General features: G+C 40.6%; 1 long non-coding RNA gene across 1 annotated transcript in view; it reads left to right on the top strand.

The window, feature by feature from the left end:
• Positions 1-27024, top strand: part of LOC103787448 (uncharacterized) — a 265763-nt gene that overhangs the window by 189251 nt on the left and 49488 nt on the right. The window contains exons 4-6 of the long non-coding RNA XR_004732653.3: positions 9839-10057; positions 10204-10359; positions 15882-16160. This is a non-coding gene — a long non-coding RNA (uncharacterized LOC103787448). The remainder of the gene's footprint in view (positions 1-9838; positions 10058-10203; positions 10360-15881; positions 16161-27024) is intronic.

The following is a 27024-nucleotide window of genomic DNA, read 5'->3' as shown; positions in this document are numbered from 1 at the left end:
AACCACGAACCTGGCATCATGACGAAAAATGCAAAAGTATTTCAAAAGTATAGAAATGCGACATTGCTGATTCCCGTCATGCTAGTCATTTTCAATTCTTATCCAAATTATTCTACCTTGGCCTTCCTCTGGTATGCCAATACTCATTTAGAAAACCACAAATAGTCTTTGCTTATTTACTCATCTTTACTTCCTCTGTACAGTAGATTTCTTTGTGCCTCCTGGGTGCATTCTTGTTTCCTGGAATATTTCCTCCAGGAGTGATTTCAAAGACAGTCTCTGTGTTCATCCTTCTGAGGCAATTGTATACTTGAGAATGTTTTTATTGCACTTAATAGTTGTAGGTTCAATTTTACTTTTTCCTTTAGCATGTTAAAAAGTACTAGCCTAGTGTCATCCAATATCATTGGTGAAAATTCTAACAATTTGATTTTTGTTTCTTTTTCTCAGGATGCACTTCTTTTACTTTGATGGTCTTCAATTTTGTAAAGTGTGGGTTTTTCTTATCTGTTCTCTTACTTTCACATTCTGTGATCTTCCTTTATAACAAAACATTCTCAATCTTTATTTCTTTAAACATTTTCCCCCTTTATTCATTTATTTATTTGTCTATCAATGCATTTGTTTATTTAAGGCAGGGTCTTGCCCTGTCACCCAGGCTGGAGTACAGTGGAATGATCATGGCTCACTGCAGCCTTGAGTTCCTGGGCTCAAGTGATTCTCCCGCCTCAGCCTCTCAAATAGCTGGCACTACAGGCATACACCACCATGCCTGACTAATTCTTGTGTTTTTTATGAAGATGGAGTTTTGCATGTTACCGAGGCTGGTCTCAAACTCATGGGCTCACTGATCCTCCTGCTTTGGCCTCCCAAAGTGCTGGGATTACATGTGTGAGCCACCATGCCTGGCCTCCTCTTCATTTATTGTATTTTCTTCTGAGGCTTCTTTTACTCTTCCTATTAACATGTCTTTTATAGTTGAGGCTTTTTAATACATACTTGATTCTTTCCCAGAAGGATTCCATTACATGTTTTTTTCAGTTTGCTGGCTCACTCCAAAGCAAAGATTATGTTGCACTATTGCACTCTAGCCTGGGCAATAGAGTGAGACCCTGTCCCCCCAAAATAAAAAAGTAATAATAATATAAAAATTTTAATATAGTACATTGATTATTTTAAATTTTTTTCCAAAAAAAAGACCTTAATAATTTTTAAGTCAAAGATATAAATACAACAGTTAATAAAGGCAAAAATACAAAATTACAGTGAAAGAAAGGGGAGAATGCAGACACACTAAGGTAAGGACTAGAATAGTTGCTATATTTGAGAGTTTAGCAGTTGTCTGACTGAAAGCTCATTAAACCTATTCATTTTTGGAAAAAGATCAGAGTCACTGGAGGAATCACATTTTGATTTACAGAAGGCCACTTGATATGGTTTGTCTATGTCCTCACCCAAATCATTTCCTGAATTCCCACGTTTGTGGGAGGGACCCATGGGAGGTAATTGAATTATTGGGGCAGGTCTTTCCTCTGCTGTTCTCCTTATAGTCTCATGAGATCTGATTTTTTCTTAAAGAAGAGTTTCCTTGTGCAAGCTCTTTCTTTTCCTGCTATCATCCATGTAAGATGTGACTTGCTCCTCCTTTCCCTCCGCCATGATTGTGAGGCCTCCCCAGCCATGTGGAACTGTAAGTCCATTAAAACTCTTTTTCTTCCCAGTCTTGGCTATGTCTTTATCAGCAGTGTGAAAACGAACTAATACACCACTTGGCATGTTATTTACTTAAATGCAAAGTAAATCTACTTACCTTCCACTGAGCTCATCCACCATAAAGAAGGCCTGCAGTTTCACGGAGTGGTTTCATAATATCCAAGCAGTGTGGGATAATGCCTTTTAAGGCTTGAAATAAGAGCCAGGAGCAAAACAGAAGAAGAAAGATCCAGAACTAATTTAATGTGCTTTGTTTTGAGAATTAGTTTAAGGCACCCTGTGTCTTCATAGTCATATATCTGCAGCATAACTTGGCTGTCCACACACTGTGAAATAATTTTAAAATTTGTAGCCTTGATTTTCAGTAAGAAGAGACATTACTTTCTTGTTTATTGGACAAAGCAACTGGCATTTAGGCTGACTAGAATGTTTTAAGTGACTAATGAAACAAATGCCAGTATTTCAAACTTCCATTAGATGTTTGCAACCTTTGCAAATGGTCTTAAAGGGTAAAATGTCTGATTTAGAGCACTATATAAATAATATCGCACAATAAAATATTGCCTTCTAAGTCTATAGCTATACTTTCTTTTTTTTTAATCATTTAGAGAATTATATCTACATTGTGGAAAAGCTATACTTTTTTCAATGCCCTTTATTTTGCTGCAGAGAAAAATACACTAAGAGAAAATTCAACTTCAGACACAGTTTAATATTTTTTAAACTCATTAAAATTGTCTTTCAGTTTTGGAGAGGGCCTTGACTGTGTGTTCATGTTAGGGGTAAATTTAAGGTAGGTAGTTTTGTGCATTCATTCACCCCACCTACAGATTTTCAGCCCCTGAAGCCACTTTGCAAATATTTATTGACAACTTACTATGTGCCAGGCATTGTGCTAAGTGTTAGGAACACATGGTGGAAGGAAAGAATGAGGGAGTCTTTGCACTCATGGAATTTGTGATGTAGATGTAAATAACCAGATGCACAATAACCCAATGACCATTTTGCTAAGTATCATAAAAGCACAGGGTGCCAGGAAGCTATATAGGGGTATCTAACTGATGCAAGTTTGAGGGAGGTGTTTCTAGGGAAAAGCCATGTTGATTGAGACCACACATCTGTGTGGGAGTTATGGAGCAGAGGTGGGCAGCAGGAAGCGTGTTTTGGGTGGAGGATATGCATATGAAACCTGGGAGGTGGGAAGGAACTTGGCATGTCTGACAGCTAAAAAAGAAAAGAGAAGAAAAAGACAAAACTGCTGGAGCTTAGAAAACCAGGAAGAAAAGTCAGGCATATTAAGTTAAGAAGCAGGTGAGAAAAAAATCACACAGGCCCTTGCCAACCACATGAAGAATTTTGGATTTTATCCTAAGTGATGTAGAAGGGTGATATGATCAGATTTGCCTTTCAGAAAGATCCCCTGGCTGCCTTGCAGAGAATGGATTGAGCAGATTAGCTGGAGGCCACTTGGTCATATTGCCAAGGATGGCAATGCCTGGGTGGAGCAAGATTTGTGGCAAGGGCGAGGGAGTGAAGTGGATGGCTTGGAATTAGGAGGAAGAGCCAGTGTGATCTGGTGAGCACTGAGGGCTTCAACCAGGTAACCATCCCAGGGGCTGGCAGCACAGATTTAGCTAGCAGCTCATTTAGATATGAGCTCATATTTATCCAGTAAAGGAGGCCTGCAAGTGATGCAGGATAGAGTAGCCCCCGAACTGTGGCTTAGTCAGGGAGGGTTCTTGGCTTTGCCCAGGAAAGAACTCAAGGATAAGCCATGAGTGTTAGACAGCAATCCTTTTTTTTTTTTTTTTTCTTAAACAATCTTGCTCCATCACGTAGGCTGGGGCACAGTGGCATGATCTCCTCCGCCTCCCAGGTTCAAGTGATCCTCTGACCTCAACCTCCTGAGTAACTGGGATTACAGGCATGCACCACCACACCCAGTTAATTTTTGTATTTTTACAAGATGGGGTTTCACCATGTTGTCCAGGCCTGTCTCAAACTCCTGACCTCAAGTGATTGACCCTGCTCAGCCTCCCGAAGTGCTGGGATTACAGGAGGGAGCCACTAGGCCTGCCTTCAGTAATCTTCTATTGAATGGTCCTGCTCCTTGCAGAGCAGGGTTAACTCATAGGTCATACAGGCAGAGTAATTATATTTATGCCCACTTTCAATTGCATGCAAATAAAGGGGCGGGTTAATGTAAATTGAGGGGAAGTTTATTTAGAACTTTCTAGGAAAAGGGTGGTAACTTCTGGGTCATTGCCACAGAAAGGGGTGGTAACTTCCCAGTCGTTGCCACAGCATTTGTAAACTGTCATGGCGCTGGTGGGAGTGTCTTACGCTAATGAGAAATGAGTGCAGCTAGGGATTGCTTTCCTCACCATCTGCTGGTTCCCATCAGTTTCTTCACTTCATCCTATCTGGAGTAGAAAATAAGCCTGGCAGGTCTCCTACTTCACGAGGGCATCAGGGAGGCAACGTGGATTTGGAGGAATGTGGGCAGCGAATCTCACTGGATCTCTATCATGGCTTTGCAGAGAAGCTCAAAAGCTGTGATGCGGGCTGATGTTCTGGGTGTTTGTGGTCACAAAGTTGTGGGCAGGGGCAGCAGGCAGGAAGCACCAGACACCAGGCTCTGCTCAGGATGGCAGACAGGGTCTGATCTGTGCTATGCATGGAACCAGTGACCACCGTGGTCCCAGAGCCTTTCCCCTCAATGAGTTGGAGACTTGGCAGCAGGCTGACAGCTGGCACTTTTCTCTCCCAGCACAGGCCTTCTGGGTCTGCTTTGTTAACAGAGGTGCCTCTGCTACATCTTTCCTGAGTGTCGAGTTTGAAGGTTGTTGTCTTAAGCCATATCCCAAGAGGGAAGACAGCTACAGAACTAAACAAGGGCTGAAAGAAACAAGGATTGAAACAAACAGATTAGGAAAACATCACAGTAGAACATCTTTTCCCAGAAACTACCTTTTCTCATGTTTACATTCTTTGAAAAAAAGAAATACTGTTATTTGTTCAGCAACTCAGAAAAAAAAAAAAGATCAAATAAAGCATCAGAGTCAGATTCTACTCCTCGGTGTCTGACTGTAGCCCATGGTTTCCTGTCGACCTCTGGGCACTCCGCTTCAGTCACACAGACCTCCAAGTCACTCCTGCCCCAGGGACTGTGCTTTTGCATTTTTTTCTGCCTAAACTTCTTTAACCCTAAAATTCACACTGAGCTCCCCCTTTCTTTGGCCCTTTCTTTGAAGCACACCCAAGATGTCCTTCCCCCACTCTGCCACCCCATCTCGCTTTTCTGCTTTTTCTCATAGTAGTGATCACCATCTCATGTAATTAGTTTTTGGTTTGTTTGTTTGGAGACAGACTTTTGCTCTGTTGCCCAAGCTGGACAGTGAGCAATCATAGCACACTGCAGCCTCAACCTCCCGGGCTCAGGTAACCTTTCTACCTCAGTCTCCCAAGTAGCCAAGACGACAGGCACATGCCACAACACCTGGTTAGTTTCTGTATTTTTTTTATTTGTAGAAACAGAGTTTTGCCATGTTGCCCAGGCTGGTCTCAAACTCCTGAGCTCAAGTGATCTGTCTGCCTTGGCCTCCCAAAGTGCTGGGATTACTGGTGTGAGCCACTGTGCCTGACCACATAATTATTTGTTTTTATTCATTTGCTTATCTTCTTCCATTTAAACGCAAGTTATATAAAGGTGGATAGTATGGTTTGGCTCTGTAATCCCACCCAAATCTCATCTTGAGTTGTAATCCCCATGTGTCGAAGGAAGGAGGGGATTCAATCTTGGGAGTGATTTCTCCCATGCTGTTTTCACGATAGTGAGTGAGTTCTCACAAGATCTGATGGTTATACACATTTGGTAACTCCTCTCTTGCTTGTTTTCTCTCCTGCCACCTTGTGAAGAGGTGCCTGGTCCCCCTTTGCCTTCTGCCATGATTGTAAGTTTCCCACGGCCTCCCCAGCCATGCGAAACCATGGGTCAATTAAACCTCTTTTGTTTATAAATTACCCAGTCTTGGGTAGTATCTTTATAGCAGTGTAAAAACGACTAATACAATGGAGTTTTAGTTTTCTATTTCCCTAGCTCTTAGAACAGATCCTTTCACAAAGAGGACCATTTGTAAGTATTTGTTGAATGAATGAATAATCTTTTAAGATGTGGTAGCTTTTAAAAAGTTGACTGGGGCCTCTCTCAGACACATCATGAGCCCAAAAAAATTCCAATAAATTAAAATTCTGCTGTAGCCGGGCGTGGTGACTCACACCTGTAATCCCACCACTTTGAGAGGCCACGGTAGGTGGATCACTTGAGGCCAGGAGTTCGAGAGCAGCCTAGCCAACATGGCAAAACTGTCTCTATGAAAAAATGGCAAAGATTGACTAGATGTGTTGTTTTGCACCTATAGTCCCAGCTACTGGGGAGGCTGAGGCACAAGAAGGGCTTGAACCCGGGAGGTGGAGGTTACAGTGAGCTGAGATCATCCACTGCACTCCAGCCTGGGCAACAGAGTGAGATCCTGTCTCAAAGAAAAAAACAAAAAATTCCACTATAAAAAATAAAAGTGTGAACTATTGGCAAAAGCTTATGCAAGGATGTGGTAAATTAACCTTCTTGTATGTAAATATTAAAAATATTATAATAATCAGGCTGTTGTTCTAGGACTTCCACTTCTACTTACTTATCCTAAGAAAGGAAATAAAGATGTGTACAAACATTTAAAGGCAACAATAGCCACACTATTATGTATTTTAATAATAATCAGGAACAACCAGTGATTGTTAAAAATTCAACAATAAAAGGTTAGTGGAGTAATTTTATCATTTTATGTTTTACATAGAGTTAATTTACCTCTACAGTGGAATACTATATAGTCATTAAATATTATGCTGTAAAGAAATATCTGATGCAAAGAAATATGTTCAATGTATGTAATTGAGTGAAAAAAATTACAAAGATACAGTAGTCTTCCCTTAACCAGAGTTTTTATTTTGGTGGTTTCAGTTACTCAAAGTCAATGTCAGTCCATATCAAATGGAAAATTCCAGATATAAACAATTCCTAAGCTATAAACTGCTAGCTATTCTGAGTAGCAAAATGACATCTCGGCCATGCTGCCTCCTCTTACCCAGGAAGTGAATCATCCCTTTGTCCAGTGTAACCACACTGTCCACAGCGCATGCCCGTTAGTCACTTAGCAGTGGTGTAGGTTATCAGATTTGCTGTCAAGGTATCACAGAGTTTGTTTTCAACGCACTCTTATTGTACTTAATAATGGCCACAAAGTGCGAGAATAGTGATGCTGGCAATTCAGATACGTCAAAGAGAAGCCGTAAGTGCTTCCTTTAAGTGAAAAGGTAAAAGTTCTCTACTTCGTAAAGAAAGAAAAAGATTGTGAACTGAGGTTGTAAGATGTAATATTTGTTCTACAGCAAGAACAAATATTCTATCTGTGAAATTGCATAGAAGGAAAAACTAATTTGTACATATTATACTATCCAAGGTTTCATATATCACTGGGGGTCTTAGAACAGGATCCCATTTTCTGAGAAGCCTATGTATGGGTTAATAAAAAAAGATACCAGACAAAAGATTAACAGTGTTTATCACTATTGGTCTATATATTGTTCCAAAGCATTAAAAATGTATTGCAGTCATCTGTTCGTATACGTGGGGTACTGGTTCTGGGACTGTCCTTGTGTGCTCAAATCTGCACATACCAAGTTCTGCACTAGGCCCTGCAGAACCCATGTACAGGAGAAGTCGGCCATCTGCATATGCAGATTTCACATTCCTCCAACTGGATATTTTCCACCTGTGTTTGGTTGAAAAAAAAGCTGCATGTAAGTGGATCTGTGCAGTGCATATCTACTGTTCATGGACTTATCCCTTAAAAGACTAGAGAGACTCTAAAACATTAGCAGCGTTTAAGGTGAAGGTAGTATAAGGCCTGGAACCCATGGGTAACTTCGTAGAGATGGGGGCATTTCATATGACTTTTGAGGGTCACAGGGTTTTTTCATGTTGGGAAGGAGGGAAGAGTTATGAGATTAAAATCTGTCCAGGGAACAGTGAGAAATATGGTATGTTGGGAGATGAGGGTGGAAAGTAAGACTAGCAACTTATTCCAAGTGATATGTGATATTAAGAAACCTGAACTCTTTCTTTTGAATAATGAAGAGCCAATGAAGCTATCAACTGAGGGAGGTAATGTGATCAGATTTGAATATGTCAGCAAATGTCCCAGAACCTCCTGGGCTTCCTGACTTCTCTCTGCTTTCCAGAGAGCTCACACTCAAGTTGCTCATTGTATTTTATTATTGAATGTGGTTTTCCTTGAGACATTTGCAGTAGGAATGTTCTTCATGTCCCTGTCATTCTTATACATTTTTAAGTTACATGTTTAAACCTGTAAGTACTTTAGCATAAATACTTTCATATGTGTACACATAGATGAACCTTTGCATAAATCCATTAATATGATTATACCAAATAAGCTTTTTAGAGCATTTTTATAACAAATGTGATTCTATCCATAGTTTTTTTCCCGCATGCACAGGTAAGTATATAGTGGCATATACACACCCACACAGAGACATATGTAAGGTACCTGTCATTTGCTTTACAGAAAAATGGAATTAGACTATACACACTTTACTGACTGTTTACCTTTCTCTCATGAATAAGTGGAATTATCTCCAAATTAACTGGTACTGTTCCAAGTCCTCCTTTTTATCAGCTGCAATATATCTCACCCGTGACATGTAGTCTTCTTTTCAGTCGTTTTTTTTTACTGATAGATTAACATTGTTTTCAGTTTTTCATCACTACCATGCAATAAGTGTTCTCATATATTATGTTTGTATGAAATAAACCCCCAAAGCAGGGCTGCTGGGTCAAAGTTTATAGGTAATTATAATTGGAATAAGCAGGGGCCTGATTACTTTCCAAAAAGACTGTAACACTGCATCTGCAACGGCATGAGGAAGATACATTCTTTTGTCCAAATCCTCGCCAGCAATAGATATTATAACACTTTTTGATCTTATGTTGCCAGTCTGATGGGTAGAAGGTGATATCTTCAGACTCTTTTAATTTGCATTTCTCTTACCACTTGTGAATTTCAGCAACTTTTCACGTGGTATCTTCACATATTGGATTTGTACTCTGTGGATTATTATTCTATTCTTTTTTCTAGATTTGAGTCTCTTCATAATCTTTTTTGCTATCTGGCTAGCTGACTGGTCAATTTTCATGGGCTTCATCAACACAGAGTCCATGAGTACTGTGAGAATTTGCATTTTTAAAATGTGAGCTAATTTCTCTGTACACGCCAATACTCAAGCCAGATAAACTCCAGGCAGGAGGACCCAGCTCATTCATTCACATTCTTTTCTGTGGCAACATTGGTTAAGAGAACACAAATTCCAGACTCTTGGAATAGGTAAATCAGTCAGGTGCTTTATGGAGAAATGCAGGTCTGTAGCAGTGGGTTATGGTCTCTCCAGCTGTGTCAAACGCCACCTTGGAAACGTCAACTAATCTGCAAGTAAAGCAGCCCTGGGCACAACGGAATCAGGATGACAGATGTGACTCTGGCGGTCCCAAAGGACGCTCCGATAGGGTGGTGCATGTCTCTCTCCTTGATTAATCAGTCCAAGCTCGCCATTCTAATCTATTCCAGCCAGCTGCACGCAGCAGATTATTACCAAGTCAATACAGATCACAGCCACCTGCTGGAGGGGCTTGGCCGTTACGCCATCCTGCAGTACAGTCAGCGAGACCAACTCCTTCCCCTGGGGCCCTTAAATAAATTAAAATGATGTAAATTGCTTGGTCTCCTTGTCGCTACGATGGAAAAAATCAAGAGAACCCAGCCCTGTGTTTATAACTAACATCGGGTGATTTTCTGAGGAGAGATTGCTGGTGAGTTTATGCCTGCTGAGAATTATCTGCCGCCAGCCACCACCCAAAATCATCCATCTGTCCGTCACATTCTCCTCCAGCATTAGTGAAGGGCATGGGCCACTGCAACCAGTTCTAACCCATTTTCTCCAAAGTAGTTGTTTAAAGAATAAATTTCTAATCTCTCTGTTTCTTATTTCAAAGCAGTAACCTTTTCGACAGAAAAGAAAAGAACAAGAAGAGGAAAGAAGAAAGAGGACGAGGAGGAGGAAATAATTATATGGCCAGACATAAAAGAGGAAAAGGCCATCCCTGTATGTTTGACAGAGACCAGAAATAAAATCATGAGAGATTAAATGATTTATCCAATTACAATTTGTTCAGTGGCTTGATCAAGACTCTTAACACAAACACCCTGACTATAAGGTGAGTATTATGACAGAATGTTCATGGGTGGTTTTCAGGGAAACTGTGAAACCTCTAGAAGTGCATTAAAAATGTGTGTGTGTGTTTGTGTGTGTGTATGTGTGTGTGTCTGTCTGTCTGTCTGTCTGCTTTTTTTTTTTTTGCAGGAAAGAGTTCATGGTTTCTGTTAGATTCCTACATGGGATCCAGGCTGGAAATGAGTTAAACATTTCTGTTCTAGAAGAAGCTCAACTCTTCAAGAGGAGGCAGTAACACACGTTGAGGACAAAATAGAAACCTCAAAGATACACCAAATGACCCAGGTACCTGAAGGCATCAAAGCTTTGGTAGAGGGGCAAAGGAGATTGTAATTCACTTTCAACTCTTGGTTTTATTATCTGATGTGATTGTTTTTTCTTTCATGAGGCAGATGTGGTGAAATGGAGCTTTGAGTTCCCTTTGGGACTTTCATTCTTTGACAGCCAAAGAGCCCTACTTGGCTCTTTGGCAGCCAAAGAGGCTTGGGGATGGGAGCATGAAGGGGTGGCCTTAGCACACTCTGGTCAAGGGCTCACCAGCTCTTAGCTGTCCCCATCTTTTGTGAGGATGATGCAGAGGACCAGCTAGACCAGGTGGATTGAGAGAACAGAAGACAGGGCTGGTTCGCCGTTCGCTTAAACCTTCCTTGTCTCCAGGGAGTAGCAAAAGCCATGACTTTCATACTATTCAGCCAGATTCACAAGAGCAACAGATCAGATCCCAGGTTCAGGTAGGAGTCTAAGTAAAGGGTGTGTTCATTTACCTCGAAGGACCCCTCTTCTATTCCCTCAGAGGCTCAGTGCAGGAATAAGTGAGTCAGGGATATAAAACTTGGGGACTGACTGTACTCAGTATGACTGACACAATTTACTGTGTTAGTGGCATCTAACTTCATTCAGGCATCCAGCAGACGCCATGAGTGGGCTGTGTTGGGGGAAAGCAAACTTATTTTAAGAGCAGTGCCAGGAAATCTAGATTTGCAAAGTAAGTCTGATATCCAACCACTAAGACACTGTGACATACCTACATGAGTGTGTGTGTATGTAAAAGGCTTCTCTATGGTAAAGAGAAATGATTTTAAATGACCACCTCTTTAAAGGTTCCACAACACCAGGATTCTTCAATAACGGAAATACTTAAGAAATAGAGGTACATCCTCATCTTTTATCATATTTGATTTCATGTGCAAATAACTAGCATGCCTAAGAATAGCATGTTCCTTCTTCCAATAACATTCAAATAGTATCTATTGCTGTTAAATGTGTATTTTTCCTTCCAAAGTATAGTAAACACATACTTCAGTCCTTTCCTAAGTCTCAGGGGTCTCATGAACAGCATTGCTTTGGCTCCAGTCAGCTTTTTCTTTTCTTTTTTGTTTTTTGACACTGAGTCTCACTCTGTCACCCAGGCTGGATCTCGGATTACTGCAATCTCCACCTCCTGGATTCAAGGCATTCTCCTGCCTCAGCCTCCCAAGTATCTAGGATTACATGCGCCTGCCACCATGCCTGGCTAATTTTGAATTTTTAGTAGAGATGGGGGTTTCTCCATGTTGGCCAGGCTGGTCTTGAACTCCTGACCCCAAATGATCTGCCTGCCTCAGCCTCCCAAAGTGCTGGGATTACAGGCGTGAGACACTGTGCACCTAGCTACAGCAGAATTTTAATTTATTGGAATTTGTTTTGGCTCACGATACGTCTAAGAGAGGTATTTTCCAATATGCACACTTACATTCTTTAAAAAAGAAGTAAAAGCCCTAATTTTTAGTAAGGTCTATGGCCCTCCAGAAGAAAGTTGCATTTCTCAGCACTCTGCGCTAAGCTCTGGCTAATGGAGTGTGAGTGAAAATGATGTGTGCAAGCTCTTAGTCTTGTTCTTAAAGAGCAGACCCTCTCCTCTCTTCATCCCTTGCCTTTTAATGTTTGTGGTGACATCCTGGAATGTGCAAAAAGTGCCATTCTAGTGATGGCAGAACAACCGGATTAAGGAACTTGGACAATCCGTTGATCTGAGCCATATTCCCCCCTGGACTGCCTCCACGTCCTCATATTGATGGGCTTACCTCTGGTTCACCTTCACATCCCAGATGTGTCCTTTGAGATCCCAGTTTTATGGCTGAAGGATTTTGTCCCAGTCTCCCATGCCTGTGTGTCCATGAAAATCAAATCCCAAGGTCATCTTTTTCAGCCCCCTTGAAGCCAAGGTTATCTCAGTCCTCTGTGTGCCTATCTAAGTAGCTATCTTTACTTAAATTTTAGACCGCAGCCTCTTTCTTGCTAGGGCCTCAGTGCTACCAGAAGAAGCATTGCTCTCATGCTAGCCAGGGTTTTTCTTTGTTTTCAGCAAGAGAGTCAGTCTGGATAATTTGCCTGTCATATCAATGGTAAGAATGTTCATGGGTGGTTTTTCAGGAAACCTGTGAGTCTTGACTTGCTATCTTACTATCTTGAGTGGCCAGGGCTTACCCCTGGATAAGGATGGAGTTGCATCTCCTGGTGCTGCTGTGAGAAGCCCCTCTGCAGCAGCTACCTGAGGACAATGACCTCACTGTGAGCCTGATTGCCTCTCAGATAGTGCTGGGTATGCTGCAGAGCCCATACAAGATTTTCTTTTGGATGAACCTCTATACAGCAGAGTATATTATGCTAGAAATATTGTCATGATTATTTCTCCCTTAAAATACAGGACTACAAACTATAAAAAGGAGAATCCACGAGTATATGCAGAAATTCTGTTGCTAAGTGATGTCTTTGTTCCTACACTAGACTGCTTACCTCTCCCCATATAATGCTAGGAGCTTCTATTTTTCTTCCACTAGGTGAAAACTGAAATCACTGATTAAGTGAAACAAACAGAATGGCAATTACCACTTCTTGTGATTGAGGGTCAGATTCAAATCAGTAAAAGGCAATGAAAAGCGTACAAATCTTTTTTTCTGACCTTTCCTCTTTTTTTCAGTTTTCTCATGCAGTCATCCTTAAAAAAATCATCATTCGATTTGTTCCCTTTCCAGAGTAATTCTTGGCACTTCATGTGCAGATCCATTGCCAAAGCCACAGTGTGGTCTGCATCTCAGTGACCTCACGACTCATGCAGCATTTTCCCCTCTACTCTGTGGGATATGGCCAGGAATGGTTTTGCTAACACACAACAAAACAACTCCTCAGAAAGTCAGCAATTGTTGTCATCAATGATATTTATTTCTGCAGAATTTGTTAGTAATATCAGAATTTTTTAGTATTTAGTATATCCCAGATATTGAATTCAACACCTCAAATGCATAATTTCATTTAATTATGCTAATAAACTGTGATGTGAACACATACATTTCCTTTTTCCAAATGAGACAAGCAAGGCTTAGCCTCTGATTTGCCCAAGGTTACTCAGATGGTACTTAGTTGGCCCAGGTTGCCATAACAACATAGCACAGACTGAATGGCTTAGACCACAGACATCAATTTGTAACAATTCTGGAGGCTGGGAAGTCCAAGATTAAGGAACTGGCAGATTCAGTGTCTGGTGAGGACTCTCTTCCTGGCTTGCAGACAGCCTCCATTGCTCTGTGTCCTTACATGGCAAAGAGAGAGAGCTTCAGTTAACTGGCATCTCTTCTTATAAGGATACTAATTCTATCATGAGACCCCTATTTTCATGACCTCATCTAACTCCAATTACCTTCTAATGGCCTCATCTCCAAATACCATTACATTAGAAATTAGGGCTTCAACACAGGAATTCTGGGGAGACACACATTCAGTTCAAAGCAGATGGTGAGAAATGAGTGGATTTAAAGGCCCTACTTGACCTCGCTTCTACCCTCATGCACTGGGCTCCAGCCAAACTAACCTTCTCTTTATTTCTGAAGAATAAAGACATTCTGTAGCCCTGCTACAGAATGCTTTGTGCCCTCTGCCTCCAGATCTTGACAGACCTGAATCCTTCTGTCACATAGGTTCAGTTCAAGCACCACCTCCTCTGAGTCTGTCCTTCACTAATTTAAAGTCCAACCCCCACTCTGACCCAAGCTCTCTCTCAGACCATCCAGTTTTGGCTTCCTCATACTGTGTGTTGCTCCTCAACGTCTGTTTATCCATAAGTTTACTTGGCTATTTTCTTTTCCTTCTCTAGAATGTCAGCTTCATGAGAGCAGGAAGTAGGCTTTTCTTGTTTGCATCTGTGTCTCCATAAGCTTGAAGAGTACTGATAGGGCTTGGATCTGTGTCTCTGCCCAAATCTCATGTTCAATTGTAATTCTCAATGTTAAAGGTGAGGCCTGGTGGGAGGTAATTGGATCATGGGGGTGGATCCTTCATAAATGGTTTAGCACCATCCCTTTGGTGGCTGTTCTCATGACAGAGTTCTCAGAAGATCTGCTTATTTAAAAGTGTCCCCAACTCTTCCTCCTGCTCTGGCCATGTGAAGAAGCGTCTGCCTCCCCTTCACCTTCCACTGTGATTATGTTTCCTGAGGCTTCCCCAGTCATGCTTCCTGTACAGCCTGTACCCTGAGCCAATTAAGCCTCTTAGCTTTACAAATTACTCAGTCTCAGGTACTTCTTTAGAGCAGTGCAAGAACAGGCTAATACACATAACTGGCACATAATCAGTGGAGGATGCATGAATGAATGTCCACTCCAACACCACCCCTCTTCAGCGCCAGGCTATGCTGGTGGATTCAGTGCTTTGCCTCCAGTTGAAGGGGACATGTGGGTCAAAGGGGTACTTGCACATTAGCTGACACCTGGAGCCCTCCACAGGGAATGTCAAGAGGACTCTAGGACATGTCACTTAGGAAGTTAGAATCCTCCTTTCTCTGAACCCTCACGGTCTAGTCTGTTTTTATGCTGCTGATAAAGACATACCTGAGACTGGATAATTTATAAAGAAAAAGAGATTGAATGGATTCACAGTTTCACATGGCTGGGGAGGACTCACAATCAAGGCTGAAGGTGAAAGACACTTCTTACATGGTGGCAGCTAGAGAAATTGTGAGCCAAGTGAAAGGGGTTTCCCCTTATAAAGCCATCAGATCTCATGGAACTTATGCACCACCACAAGAACAGTATGGGGGAAACTGCCCCATGATTCAGTTATCTCCCACCAGGCCCCTCCCATAATGTAAGAATTATGGGAGCTACAATTCCAGATGAGATTTGGGTGGGGACACAGCCAAACCATATCACTCACCTAGGGGAATTCAAATTCCTTCCTTTAATCCCAGCTATGAACTGAATGTTTATGTCTCCCCCAAAATTTATATGTTGAAGCCCTAACCCCCAATGTAATGGTATTTGGAGGTGGGGCCTTTGGAAGGTGATTAGGTTTATATGAGGTCATGAAGGTGGAACCCCCATGATGGCATTTGTGTCCTTATAAAACGAGGAAAAAATACCAAAGCTTTCTCTCTGCCATGTGAGTCCATGGCACCTGTAACAAGAAGTTGGCTATCTGCAAATCGGGGAAAGAGCCCTTACCAGGAACCAACTCTATTGGCATCTTGATCTTGGACTTTTAGCCTCCAAAACTATGAGAAATAAATGTCTATTGTTTAACTCAGCCAGTCTATGGTATTTTGTTATGGCAGGAGGAGCTGACTAAGGCAATACCCAAGTCATTCCACCTTATGTCACGCACCTGTGGAGACTTGGGAAATTACCTTCCCACTATTGATTGCTAACTTAACACTCACCCAGCCTCCCAGTTCGTGTCTTCTTTGTGGCCCTTCCCTGTGAATATGACTCATTATCTCATGGCCTGTCTTTCCTAAAGGTTGCACATGATTGAGTCGAGTCTCTTTTTGCCTTTAGGCTGGGCCACTGCTCCTTTGCTGCAGGCTGCCTTCTCACCTCTTGATATCCTCTGGCCAGCACAACCATCCCAGACTGATTCGGGCAGTTGACTGGCATAGCCTCAAGCTGTGGCTGGTTTCATAGGAGATGCACTGTGGACCCACCCTGCCTTCCCCTCATTCGTCCAGCCCCAGCATTCCTGATCTCTGTGCTGCTCTGGCACCAGAAGACATCCACAGAGACTGGTGCTCACCTCCGTTCTGAGAAGGAGTATGTTTCTCCTATCACCATGAAAAGGTGAGACTCCTCTGATTTTGTTCCTTTTCTCTCTGGGCAAAATCTCTTTCATCCCATCCAAAATTTCCCTTGCTAGCTATGCAAATTAATTTTCTCTGCTTTCCATTGAGAATGTCATTATACTCCTTAAGATGCTCCACATCTTTTTATAGGTTTTCATATTTGGGGGTTTCTATTTTTGTTTTGCTACAACTAAAGATATTAAACCACATTTTCTATGTCTTTAGCTCCTGTTGCGCAGAATGCTTTATGAATGTATATTTACCACCTAAACAAACAAACAAAGATAGTAAAAGCCTTCTATTTGCCAGGCATTACCCTAGGTGTTTTTTCTGGGAGGTTTTAGTGACTGGGTAACTCAGTGCATTAAAATGATAAACATTTTGCAAAGCTCTGTAGTAATAAAACATAAATTACTGCCTGTTGGCATTCTTAGGTACTCCATTGTTTTGGAGACCAGCTCTGTTTGGGTTTTTTAATTAACTTACATCTTTCTTGCCTAGGGAATGCTGAGACAGTTGGGTCAGTCTTCCAAATGCCAAGTGAGACTATTTGAATTTAGGAAAAAAACAAACAAACCAAAAATGCCAGGTCAGAGGCACGAAACTAGAATCCCAAAGTGACTGTTTATCATTGTGTGACAAGTTTCAGAATGAAAAAGAAGGATATTGAGAAACTGACTTAGGACTGCATTTTCCATTGTCACCGTGAAAGCAAACACAAAGTTGGGGACCAGGAAAGTCAGAATTGAGCTATTGCCTTTGTTTGAATGTTTAGTTTATATTAGGTTGACAATCTTGCAAATCATATAAAGACACAAACTTTGCTTAACCATGTGTCAGGTAAATGCCTCTGGCAGGTAAATGTGTCTGTTTCCTACTCTTACACAGTCCAGATGATAATTCTTAGCTGGTATGATCACCAGAAGGTCTCCTGGTCTAATCCATGAATAACTGGCTCACTCCCAAGATGAGAACTGGTCACAAGTCATTAATTCAATTACTTAAGGAACATCTATCAAGCACTTAATACATACTAGACATTAAGTTAGATGCTTGTACTATCCCAGGGAACTTAGAGGTTGTTATTTTTAAAAGTTGATATCCGTATAGATATGGAGGCAAAGCCTTCAGTGTCTGAGGGATAATGACTAGGAGACCCATGGAAACAAGGAGTGGTGGTCCCTGGTGGTGGGAGGAAGAGAGAAATTGCCTGACTCTCAAAGAAGCAGGAGTTCAGAAGAGACTTGGGAAAGGGAGGAGAATACTATCTCCATCTCCCAATCTTGAAGCACCTTTATTTCTATCACTCTGGATGGTTCTGGTGCAGGTGTTTTTTGTGACAAAGAATAGCATCCCACCTGTGAGAGTCTCTAGGGTAGATTTCAGTTAAGCCATGGAAGAGAAAGAAATACTGAGTCCAGGCCAGGCATAGTGGCTCATGCGTGTAATCCCAGCACTTTGGGAGGTCAAGATGAGTGAATCACTTGAGGCCATGTGTTCGAGACCAGCCTGGGCAACATGGTAAAACCATGTCTTTACTAAAAATACAAAAATTAGCCTGGCATGTTAGTGCATGCCTGTGGTCTCAGCTACTCAGGAGGCTGAGGCACGAGAATCTCTAGAACCTGGGAGTTGAAGGTTGCAGTGAGCCAAGGTCATGCCACTGCACTCCAGCCTGGATGACAGAGCAAGACTCTGTCTCAAATAAATAAATAAATTACATAAATAAGGCTAGGTGCAGTGGCTCACACCTGTAATCCCAGCACTTTGGGAAGCTGAGGTGGATATATCATGAGGTCTGGAGTTTGAGACCAACCTGGCCAAGATGGTGAAACCCTGTCTTTACTAAAAATACAAAAATTAACTGGACTCGGTGACAGGTACCTGTAATCCCAGCTACTTGGGAGGCTGAGGCAGGATAATTGCTTGAACCATGGAGGCAGAGGTTGCAGCGAGCTGAGATCACACCATTGCACTCTAGCCTGGGTGACAAGAGTGAGACTTTGTCTCAAAATAAATAAATAGATAGGTAGATAGGTAGGTAGATAAAATAGATAGACTAGATAGATAGATAGATAAAATACTGAGTCGGTCCCCAAACATTTGACAGGTAGCTGTTGAACCTCAGTGGTAGGCTAAAAACTCTTATAGGCATTAGGGTTGCAGTGAAGAATAGTTCCCTAATCTTATGGTGCTTCTAGTTTGGTGTGATAGAGAATAAACATGTAAACAAGTAAATAATAGAATGTTGTGGAGTAATCAGTGCTAGGAGAAAGAGTGGAAGCATGGGAAGGGGATAGTGAGTGATAGGGCATCGGGATGGTTGGTGATGACCTTACTGAGGAGGTGATACTTGAACAGAGAAAGGTATGAAAGGTATGAAGTACAGGAGCGAGGCATGCAGGTAGAACATTCTAGGCATGGGGAACAGAACGTGCAAAGTCCCTGAGTTGGGAAAGTGCTGTGTGTTCAAAGCACAACAAGAAGGCCAGGGTAGCAGAGGCAAGGTGAACGGTGCTAAGTGCTATGTAGGAGCCAGCCGACACTGGTTTGCAGAGCCAATTGTTAAGTTTCAGGAATTTTGCCAACCAGTTGCTAAACACAGCCATTATTAAACATTAAATCATATAAGCTTACAGCTGAACGTATCATATTAAAACTAAAACTCATCACTTTCTGATTAGTTTGCTACGTTTTTATTGTTATCTATGCCCTTGAGGTTGTGCATATCTGAGTGTCTGTAAGGTGGAATCACCATGGAACGCTGCCCTCCTTTGCATCTCTTCTCAGCTCCAAGTTCAGTGGAGTTGACTTGTTAGCTTGAAATCAGCCACTGTGGGAGAATTAATTACATGGTGGAAATGTGCAAGTGCTACAAATCAAGTCTTACCTTAATTTTTGTTGATTGTCTAGACTTAAGAAAGAGGTGGAGAAAATGTTAACAATTCAGATTAAATGTTGTGGCATTTCATGTTACATTTGAATAGCACAAAAAATTGAGGAACTGTTCTTTCAGTTTTCAAAAACTGTTATCCAGTTTGGCAAAGAAAGTCTTGATGTTGTTGATACATGGGTGAAATTCCAACACAGTCTTTGTTCTTTTACTCTTGTCTTACTTGTTAACATGTATGAAAATATCAACCAACATTCATGCCAGGATGACATGTGGAGAGCCAGGTGTCAGTCATTTATCATCACACAGATGTGGTCAGAGAAAAAGCTGATAATCAGATTAGACAGGCTTTATATGTCAAGGTAAGGGTTTAAAAATGTTTAATTGTGAAATGGAAGGCTGTGGAGGGTTTAAAACAGAAGAATACGATGCTCTGAATTTTGTAGTAAAAAGATCATTTCAGTAGCTGGGAACAGAATAGAGCATAGGTGAACAAGAAAAGAAAAGGCAGGGCTGAGTTAGGAGAACATATTGCAGCTTCCTCTGGGTAGTTGTGGAGGTGATGAGAAGCAATTCAATTTGAGCTGTATTTTTTTTTAAATTTTTTATTGCATTTTAGGTTTTGGGGTACATGTGCAGAACATGCAAGACAGTTGCATAGGTACACACATGGCAGTGCGTTTTGCTTCCTTTCTCGCCTTCACCCACATTTGGCATTTCTCCCCAGGCTATCCCTCCCCAGCTCCCCCCCCCCCGCTGGCCCTCCCCTTTTCCCCCCAATAGACCCCAGTGTTTAGTACTCCCCTCCCTGTGTCCATGTGTTCTCATTTTTCATCACCCGCCTATGAGTGAGAATATGTGGTATTTCATTTTCTGTTCTTGTATCAGTTTGCTGAGAATGATGTTCTCCAGATTCATCCATGTCCCTACAAACGACACAAACTCATCATTTCTGATTGCTGCATAATATTCCATGGTGTATATGTGCCACATTTTTCCAATCCAGTCTATCATCGATGGGCATTTGGGTTGGTTCCAGGTCTTTGCTATTGTAAACAGTGCTGCAATGAACATTCGTGTGCATGTGTCCTTATAGTAGAATGATTTATAGTCCTTTGGATATATACCCAGAAATGGGATTGCTGGGTCAACTGGAATTTCTATTTCTAAGGCCTTGAGGAATCGCCACACTGCCTTCCACAATGGTTGAACTAATTTACACTCCCACCAACAGTGTAAAAGTGTTCCTATTTCTCCACATCCTCTCCAGAATCTGTTGTCTCCAGATTTTTTAATGATCGCCATTCTAACTGGCGTGAGATGGTATCTCAATGTGGTTTTGATTTGCATCTCTCTGATGACCAGTGATGATGAGCATTTTTTCATATGTTTGTTGGCTTCATGTATGTCTTCTTTTGTAAAGTGTCTGTTCATATCCTTTGCCCATTTTTGAATGGGCTTGTTTGTTTTTTTCCTGTAAATCTGTTCGAGTTCTTTGTAAATTCTGGATATCAGCCCTTTGTCAGATGGGTAAACTGCAAAAATTTTTTCCCATTCTGTTGGTTGCCGATTCACTCTAGTGACTATTTCTTTTGCCGTGCAGAAGCTGTGGAGTTTCATTAGGTCCCGTTTGTCTATTTTGGCTTTTGTTGCCAATGCTTTTGGTGTTTTGGTCATGAAGTCCTTGCCTACTCCTATGTCCTGGATGGTTTTGCCTAGATTTTCTTCTAGGGTTTTTATGGTGCTGGGTCTTATGTTTAAGTCTTTAATCCATCTGGAGTTAATTTTAGTGTAAGGTGTCAGGAAGGGGTCCAGTTTCTGCTTTCTGCACATGGCTAGCCAGTTTTCCCAACACCATTTGCTAAACAGGGAATCCTTTCCCCGTTGCTTGTTTTTGTCAGGTTTATCAAAGATTGTATGGTTGTAGATATGTTGTGTTGCCTCCGATGCCTCTGTTTTGTTCCATTGGTCTATATCTCTGTTTTGGTACCAGTACCATGCTGTTTTGATTACTGTAGCCTTGTAATATAGTTTGAAATTCGGTAGTGTGATGCCCCCTGCTGTGTTCTTTTTGCTTAGAATTGACTTGGCTATGCAGGCTCTCTTTTGGTTCCATATGAAGTTCATGGTGGTTTTTTCCAGTTCTGTGAAGAAAGTCAATGGTAGCTTGATGGGGATAGTGTTGATTCTGTAAATTACTTTGGGCAGTATAGCCATTTTCACGATATTAATTCTTCCTAACCATGAACATGGAATGTTTCTTTATCCGTTTGTGTCCTCTCTTATTTCATTGAGCAGTGGTTTGTAGTTTTCCTTGAAGAGGTCCCTTATGTTCCTTGTGAGTTGTCTTCCTAGGTATTTTATTCTTTTTGTAGCAATTGTGAATGGCAGTTCGTTCTTGATTTGGCTTTCTTTAAGTCTGTTATTGGTGTAGAGGAATGTTTGTGATTTTTGCACATTGATTTTATATCCTGAGACTGCTGAAGTTGCTTATCAGTTTCAGGAGTTTTTGGGCTGAGGCTATGGGGTCTTCTAGGTATACTATCATGTCGTCTGCAAATAGAGACAATTTGGCTTCCACCTTTCCTATTTGAATACCCTTTATTTCTTTTTCTTGCCTGATTGCTCTGGCTAGAACTTCCAGTACTATATTGAATAGGAGTGGTGAAAGAGGGCATCCTTGTCTAGTGCCGGATTTCAAAGGGAATGCTTCCAGTTTTTGTCCATTTGGTATGATATTGGCTGTTGGTTTGTCATAAATAGCTTTTATTGCTTTGAGATACGTTCCATCGATACCAAGTTTATTGAGGGTTTTTAGCATAAAGGCCTGTTGAATTTTGTCGAATGCCTTCTCTGCATCAATTGAGATAATCATGTGGTTTTTGCTTTTGGTTCTGTTTACGTGGTGAATTACGTTTATAGACTTGCGTATGTTGAACCAGCCTTGCATCCCCGGGATAAATCCTACTTGATCATGATGGATAAGTTTTTTGATTTGCTGTTGCAATCGGCTTGCCAATATTTTATTGAAGATTTTTGCATCTATGTTCATCATGGATATTGGACTGAAGTTTTCTTTTCTTGTTGGGTCTCTGCTGGGTTTTGGTATCAGGATGATATTGGTCTCATAAAATGATTTTGGAAGGATTCCCTCTTTTTGGTTTATTTGGAATAGTTTCAGAAGGAATGGTACCAGCTCGTCTTTGTGTGTCTGGTAGAATTCGGCTGTGAACCCATCTGGACCTGGGCTTTTTTTGTGTGGTAGGCTCTTAATTGCTGCCTCGACTTCTGACCTTGTTATTGGACTATTCATAGTTTCAGCTTCCTCCTGGTTTAGGCTTGGGAGGACACAGGAGTCCAGGAATTTATCCATTTCTTCCAGGTTTACTAGTTTATGTGCATAGAGTTGTTTGTAATATTCTCTGATGATGGTTTGAATTTCTGTGGAATCTGTGGTGATTTCCCCTTTATCATTTTTTATTGCATCTATTTGGTTGTTCTCTCTTTTCTTTTGAATCAATCTGGCTAGTGGTCTATTTTGTTGATCTTTTAAAAAAACCGGCTCTTGGATTTATTGATTTTTTAAAGGGTTTTTTGTGTCTCTATCTCCTTCAGTTCAGCTCTGATCTTAGTTATTTCTTGTCTTCTGCTGGGTTTTGAGTTTTTTTGATCTTGCTCCTCTAGCTCTTTCAATTTTGCTGTATTTTTCAAGCTAATGTCAACAGGACTTGCTGATGCCTTAGATGTGGGTTAGAGGAGAAGAAAGCAAGCATGGATGACTTCAGAGATTTTGGCCTGAGCAGCTGGAATAATGGTGTAACTTTTCAAGAATAGGAAGCCAAGGGAAGCAGAAATAGATTGGGGAAAGGATTGGAACAGAATAAAGAATTGTAGGGCAGTGCAGTGGCTCATGCCTGTAATCCCAGCAGTTTTTGAGCCTGAGGAGGGCAGATAGCTGAGGAGTTCGACACCAGCCTGGTCAACATAACAAGATTCCATCTCTACTAAAAATATAAAAATTAGCTGGGCATCATGGTGCATGCCTGTAATTCCAGCTTCTGAAGTGACTGAGGCAGGAGAATCACTTGAAACAGGGAAGTGGATGCTGCAGTAAGCAGAGATTGTGCCACTGCACTCCAGCCTGGATGACAGAGTAAGAACCTGTATCAAAAAAAAAAAAAAAAGGAGTTTTGGTTTCAGTGTGTTAAGTTTGAGATGTCTATTGTGTATACAAATGGAGATGTTCAGGGTGAAATTGTAGGGATTGTGTTTTCCATAGCATGGGTATTCTAATAGTAAAAGGAGAGGTAGGAGTATCTCAGAGGAGAGGATGAGACTGGAAGAATCCAGTTGGCCAGTGCAGCTTATGTTTTGGGTTGTGTCTAAGGATGACAAGAGGTGATGCCTTGTTGGTAAAACTGACTATATGGTTATTAAAAAAAAAAGTCCCAGAAGTCCCTGGTAAATGGAAAAATGTAGGTCTCCCTGAATGGAGTCAGCCATAGCCTAGATTGATTGTTCTGCTGAAGAGAGCTTGGGAGGCTGAGGCTGGGAGATGGAAGTTGCAGTGAGCCTAGATCGCACCATTGAACTCCAGCCTGGTTGACAAGAGTGAAACTCTGTCTCAAGCAAACAAACAAACAAAAAAGTCACCTGGTAAATGATGGGAATATAAATGTATTTTCCCTGAATTCATCCTTTTTCTTTTTATTTCCCATTTATTTTATTTATTTTAAGTGTGATTTAGTTTGTACAACAATAAGAGGGATGGAAAACAGACAAGAAGTGATGACAGCAAATATTAGATTGGTACAAAAGTAATCGCCGTTTTTGCCATTAGTGTAAATTAAAGTAATGGCCAAAATGGCGATTACTTTTGCACCGACCTAATAGCTTTGGAAGATGGAACAATGAAGGCTCAAAAGTTCAGCTTTAAATTTTTTGTTGTACTCTTGCCACAAAAAGCAGGGAGCAGATGAAACTTTTGGAGGTGATGGATATGTTTATCAGTTTGATTGTCATATATCACGGGTGTATACTATACCCAAGCTCATCAAATTGCACAAATGAAATACATGCCAGGTTTTTCTGTCTGTCAGTTTATACCTTGATAAAGCCATTAAAAATTCACAAATGAGCTCAAATTTTAAACTGTCTTTATTCTTTAATTGAACAAACATCTATGAAGGGCTCACCACATGCCAGCTCTGTGTGAGATATTGATATGACTATGGGAAGGCAAGCATCATCCCCAACCCTGCACATCTATCGGGGAGAACAGAAGCAATTGCAATCATGTGCTCCGACAGGGAAGTTTGGCACCATGGAAACGCGTAGCAGGGGCAATCCTGGTCTGGGGATGGGTCAGGATTGTAATTCCCAAATTGGAGACTGACTCATACAGCTATCAGTGACAGGCAGAACAACCTCCGCAGACGTCAGTCAGAGTAGGGGAGGTATCCATTTTCTTTTATAAACCGTTTTATTCACACATCAGCCTCCTCTCATTCCAATCCACTTATTCCTGAAGGCAGGCCCTTTCTGAGGCTCCAATCATAGTGATTAAACAAAGGAGATTCTAGAAGGGCGGACAAGGCATTAGAGACAGCTTCATTTTATATAAATGCCAAATTTTCTGCATCAGTAAGGTTGCAGCTGTGACAAGAATTAGGCTGCTTTCTAGGTCATATGTCTTCTAAAGCACCAGGCCAAAAAAAAAAAAAAATTAATACATCAGGGGAAAAGAAAGAAATAGACTCAATTGCTTTAAAATCTTATGCTTAGACCATTTTTTAAAAAAATTACACAATGAGTACTGCTTATTTAATAAACACAGAAAATTATTTTGTTAATATAAAATAGAGCCACATTCTCTGGTTGAATCTGTGAACGTATAAAAAATTAAGATCTCAATTCAATCTCTTCCGCACAAGATTCTGAATGAAAGTCAGATTAATTGGCACATAATGAAGCTAATATTATTTTCTATATAGTAAGAATTTTATATGTTTGGCAATTTATAAGTTGTAATTCTATTAATCTCAATTTTTAAAAGTTAACTACAAATAAACTGTCTCTGTAAATGAGATATATGGGTAGGAGACTGCATGCACAGGTATGGCTAAAGCATAAATTTTAGCTAATAATGAAAACATCTGATTCATGTCAGAATTAATCAGCCTGGGCAGGACAATATTTAGTCACAGTTGAGACACAGATAAGTAAATTAACACCAGATTGGTAATTAAAAGTGCTTCGTGGATGTGAATGACACCTCTGAATGCTGCATGAAATAATTCCTTTGTATTCTGCCCCACGTTTTCTTTCATCTTGTGTTTGGACGTTAGCCACAGAGGGATTGATGTTTACTGCAAAGAGCCTTGAGTCAGAAGATCTATATTCCGGTCTCAGTGCTGCTAGAAGTTAACTGTTAGATTTTAGAAAAAATAAGTTCTAATCCTCTGTTCAGTTTGCACATCTGCAAAATGAAGATACTTTTTAAAGCAAAATTGAGAAAGAAATAGAACAAAATTATTTATGCAAAAGCACCATAAAAATGTTTAGTTAATGCAGTTATAAAATATTCAAATAGTCTATGCACAAATATATTTATATATCACAATAACAATGCAAGCTAAATTATAATTGAAGGAATATCAAAAATAGAATTATCATGTTGAAACAGAAGCCAACAAGATTGGATATGTGTATTTGTGCATGTATGTTTTAAGTGGTGAGATACTTCTAGATATTTTTTTTAACATATTACTGAATCATTTAACTCATATATGCATATCGTTTTTGGTAATATGAAACGGTGCAAAGAAGGAGATGATGAGTAATTTATTTGGCTGTCTAGTACATGTTGAGTCACTTCTCCATATAAAAAATTAATTAAAAAAAGCTAATATATGGGCTCCTCACGTGAGGGCTAAAGACAGACAGATGGAGATGCTTTGTTCCTGAAACCTCTAGCTTGGAATATGTTATAGTCATGAGACAAAGCCATTCACAATTAATTCCAGTTGTTAGTCTCAGCTGGGGACTGCGGGGAGTGAAGGAAGACTGATACGGCATAGATGGTTTGCCGTAAATGCCTAAATCTATAAAAAAAATTCAGCACATTAAAAGAGATTCTTTTCTGAACACTATGCTTACTTCTCAGATTATTTGGGGATTATTTAGTGTGATAAAATACAGAAAATAACTCACTATATTTGTAAAACCTTTTTAGAAATCAGCTTCTAAGTGTTTGGCAAAAACATCATAATAAGACTTCTAGTACTGATAAGATGTCATAGAGCTCTGGTATAGACACAGCAGTCTGAACAAATAGAAATAAGAGGGGAACCTTAAAAATCTCAAGTCAAATGGACTGGTAAAAACCTTCTATGCAATTCCAGTCAACTAAGAAGTAGGTTTCTACCTAATGTACAAAAAACAATACTGAAAATCAAGGAAAAGAAAGAAAGAGAACAAAACAAACAAACAATAACAAAATAAATCTCCAGAAATATACCTGAATGAAGTGGAGTTTTGTGATTTCCCTGACAGAAAATTCAAAATAATGGTCATAAGAATGCTCACAGATGTCAAGACAGCAATCCAAGACCAAGCTGAGAACTTCAACAAAGATACAGTATAAAAAAGTATCACATGGAAATCGCAGATCTGAAAAATGCTGTAACTGAACTAAAATATTCAATAGCAGCGTTCAACAACAAACTAAGGCAATCAGGGGAGAAAACTGTGAACTTCAAGACAGATCACTGGAAATCAGTCTGACGAGCAAAAACAAAAAAGAATAAAAAGGGGTAATTATAGATTAAGAGACCAATGGGACACCATTAAGCAGAACAATTTACGCATTATTTGTGTGCCAGAAGGAAAAGAAAGAGAGAAAGGGACATAAGACATATTCAAGGGGCCAGGCGTGGTGGCTCAAGCCTGTAATCCCAGCACTTTGGGA

Source organism: Callithrix jacchus, chromosome 13 (genome assembly GCF_049354715.1).
Source record: "Callithrix jacchus isolate 240 chromosome 13, calJac240_pri, whole genome shotgun sequence".
NCBI lineage: Eukaryota > Metazoa > Chordata > Mammalia > Primates > Cebidae > Callithrix > Callithrix jacchus.
The sequence above is the reverse complement of the archived record's forward strand: the minus strand, read 5'-3'. Positions and strand labels throughout refer to the sequence as shown.